The sequence below is a fragment of the Diachasma alloeum genome, unplaced genomic scaffold, assembly GCF_001412515.2.
Source record: "Diachasma alloeum isolate Michigan unplaced genomic scaffold, Dall2.0 Dall_scaffold_00325, whole genome shotgun sequence".
Taxonomy (NCBI): Eukaryota; Metazoa; Arthropoda; class Insecta; order Hymenoptera; family Braconidae; genus Diachasma; species Diachasma alloeum.
In genome coordinates this window covers 285,512-289,586 of record NW_021680464.1, presented here as the reverse complement: position 1 = coordinate 289,586, position 4,075 = coordinate 285,512, and positions in this window count along the sequence as shown.

Below are 4,075 nucleotides of genomic sequence, written 5' to 3'. Positions count from 1 at the left end.
TATGGCACGAAGCCTGAAACCGGCTGAATTAGACACGAGACGCGAAGCGTCGAGTGGCATAAACACTCTTACGCACTCTTTCGAAACACATTAGTGTGCGTAAAGCGGTCGATTTTCGCACGGCGTGCGTAAAGTGAACTTTACAATCACATTACGCCCACTACCGTTCCGAACAGTGAACTCGGCAGGTACCACAAAAAATAGAATGTGTTACACATTCGATTTTTTGAAAAAGTGGAACTTTACGAACTTATAATACAATATATTATTTTCACCCGTGGGAGGTGGGTAGTGCTCGCCGAAGGCGAGTGCAAAAAACACCAGTCAAAGAACCCTTTTCTCGAGTGTCGAACCCTATTTTTCATGACAATATGTGGAAAAATGTGATGTTCACATCATGAAATTTCAGGAAATTTCACTTTACGCACAAGTGACGAAAATTTCATTTTTTCCCAAAACATTTTGCGCCTAAAACAGACTCTTGGTCTATTCTGTAAACTCTGAAGAGGATTTCCCCCCGAAAAAATTGCCCGAACCACGTAAATATCCTTTAAAAAAATGGAAATTGCTGAGATAAGACACAGCGGGCGGTGTTTTCGCGTTATCGCGGCAACAGGAGAAAACTATTGGTCGGCAAGCAACACCGGAAGTTGGGGAAAATGGCGTCGTTGGTAATGTGCGCCATAGCGAGTCGCTCGATATTAGACAATTAATCCTTCGCGATTCGTCCGACCGAAAGAACAAATAAAATAATAGAAACGACATTCTACCTTTGCGCAAAATTGATGAACTCATCAACAAAATTAATTTCTCGGCTTTCCAGAGCGTAATGCGCACTTCCAGGAAATATTCGTCATACTTTATATCCAGAAAAAACGTAGGCCCAGCACATGTTGAAGAAAAAAAGTAACTCTGGAGGAAAAATCGGAGCAAAAAGAAGTTTTGAAATAAATTCCATACACATTTTTCGTTGAGTAGCACTGGGTATAGCGCGACGGAGCGTGCACTATGGGTCCAGGCACTTCTCCTCGCAAACGAAAAAGAGAGGCGGGTATTGAATTTTTCGTGCGTTAGCTACGGTCGATTCAGCGAAAGTGCATGAACGAGGAGACCAGCTGCTGCCTCTCTGGTATAGCCCAACACAACAGACGAAAGCCAGCACCGGAGATTTTTCGTACCTCAATTTTTTTTTCACCACTGCATTCACTTCGGAGTTTGTTCGCCTCGTTAAATGGAAAAATTATTCCCCCCCCAGAATTTTTTTCATAATTTTTTTTTCTTGGGAATAATTTTCTCGGTATGTGCGAAGGGAAAACGAGAAGATGAGTGAATAAATGCATTAAATATTCATGAGATGTGAAAATGATAATCCATTTTGAGATAAGGCACTGGAGGCTGGGATTATTTGGGTCGAAGAGAGGCAGTACAATAAAATTTAACAGTATCTCGCCCGCCATTTTCCACATTCACTTTCATCAATGCCATTTCACAATAATGACAATAAAATGAAACTCAGTGGCAATGATCGCTACTTTTTTTTATACGACGCAGTTGGGGGAGAAGGGGGATGGTACACGTTATCTTGGCACAGAAATATGTACACTGTTCACTATCACTCGTTGTATTAACCAACCCGCGACTTTGTACGGTTTTCGTATCATCGCGACGTTTGAGTTTCGCGACCTTTAAAGACTAAAGTTCGCGGTATTCAAGTCCAGACGATTTATGAACGAGCCAAGGAAAGTTCAATCCCCTGTACTGGCGCTATTTCGTTTATTGACAATGATTTGACGTACACTGTCATTATCATTTCTTAATAATATGGCGGATGGGAATAGGACTTGGAGATTGCCTTCGTATTTCGTCTTCTTTATTGGTTTTTCGGTTCATTTAAAAATGTTTTGATTGTTCAATAATCCGTGTTTTTTGAATGATGTTGCAGATTTTAGCTGTCATTAAATGATCGTTTAAAATGAAAAAGTTAATTGCGTCGGATAGTCAAGATCGGTGAGAAAAAATGTGAATGATTTCATCTTAAATTGAATTCAAATTCACGATATTGAAAATGCAGTGACAGTTGCTTTAATGTCAATAAATTTTAATCAATTAAGTTGAATTTATGGAACAGTTCTTGAGGAGTTCCTTCAAACTTCTTCATTTCAGGAAGTTCAATTCTCTGGGGCTATTTTCCTTTTTAACAATGGGATAATAATTCTCAATTCATTGAAAATACAATTTAATGTAATTTTCAGAATGAGGTTAAAAATTCAACTTATTATTGAAATATGACGTAAATGCTCAATTTAGTTGTTATCAATGCAGTTGTTACTTGAATTTCAAAGAATATCAATGAAATTGAATTTTTTTAATAGATCTTGAGGACTTTCTTCATGCTTTGTCTTCTTCACCTCCGTTCATCGTTCCATCTCATGAAGTTCAATTCCCTGGGGCTAATTTTCCTTTTTAACAATGCAATAACAGTCGTCAATTCATTGAAAACAAAATTGAATATAATTTTCAATTTTCAGAATAAGGTGAAAAATTCAAGTTATCATTGAAATATGACGTAAATGTTCAATTTAGTTTAACTCCAAAGATGTATCAGAAATTCCGCGAACAATATGATCTTCAATGAAATGAGAATTCATAACATTGAAAATTCAGATGCAGTTATTACTTAAATTTCAAAAAATATTCAAGGACTTTCTTCATATTTCTTCTTCATTTCTGTTTTTTGTCCGTCTCATGAAGTTCAATCCCCTCTGTCTATTTTCCTCATTAATAGTGAAATTTGGCATTCAAATATACCGTAAAACCTCAACATAATGGATTTTTCAAGACCAATAACAAATTCCCCAAACGATTTGATTTTAAATTGAACTGAAATTCCCAAAAAACCGAATTTCAAAAAATCCCTACCAATGCACTTGAACTCATTGAACAGCTCTAGAGGCTTTTCTCCCCATTCAGCCATCCCTACCTCTCATTTCCATTTCATTCCAAATTTTCGTTCTCCTTTTATCCGCAAAAAATGCGAGTGAAAAGTGTCTGAACGACAGTGCAAGTTTCCACCGATAGCGAAAGCTCGTTCACACGTACTGGAGCTCACCAGAGACCATTTACTCCGTTAGTGTTTGAGATAGTGGAGAGTGGTACAAGGAAAGTGAGAGCAAGAGTGAACTATTACTTCCCATTTACCCCCTAGTCACTAGTACCCCCCGACTGATTCAAACGTGTTGGTAATGCCGGTATAAATGGTGATACTTACACCTGTAAACTCAGAACTACAACGCGTTACTCACAATGTAACTGTGCAACCGATCAATGATGTATGTACGTAGGCTGGTGCTCATGCAATAGTGTTACATACGTGTGTTTGGAGTTAATACGAGCCGAGTTGTGTGCGCCTCCATGTGTCGGAGGAATGGGGGTGAGAGGCCTCGGGCATGCACACAGTCAACAAAACACCCGGGTCGATATTTCGTCCTGGCCCCAAGCCGACGCTCCAGTTGCCAGTGATGGCTTCAAACTCAACGCGTTCATAATTTTCGTTCTCCTCAGTAGCAAAATAACAACATCATTTCTCCGGATTTTCACGTGTGAAAATGTGAATTGAAATTTTTGGGCTTAAAAACCCAAGCGCAAGGATATTTTCGCAGGACTTTTCGGTGAACTCGTGAAATTGTAGGTAGTTATTATTAAATCAATAGGGGTGGGGCAGAATGGTTTCACTCTGCCATATCATTTAGCCCCGTATCTCCCCTCGACAGTTGAGCTCATGAACGATTAATTATTATTCATTATTCCCTCGTGGAATAAAATCCGCGACAAAGACTGAATTTTCCAACTTTGTTGCGGGTAAATTATACGTCTGTACTAACAACGAAAATTTCCTACTTGAGTGATTGAAACGTTTGGATTTTAGACACCTTGTTTGGTGAATACCAAAACGTGGGAATAGGCAGGCTTACGAGCAGGGAGGGCCTCGTAATAGTAACCTTGAGGGTGAAACGGGCGAGCGCGTGGTCAACGTGCGCGGAAGCCCAGTATCACACGTGGTTGTGTCGGGGGGGGG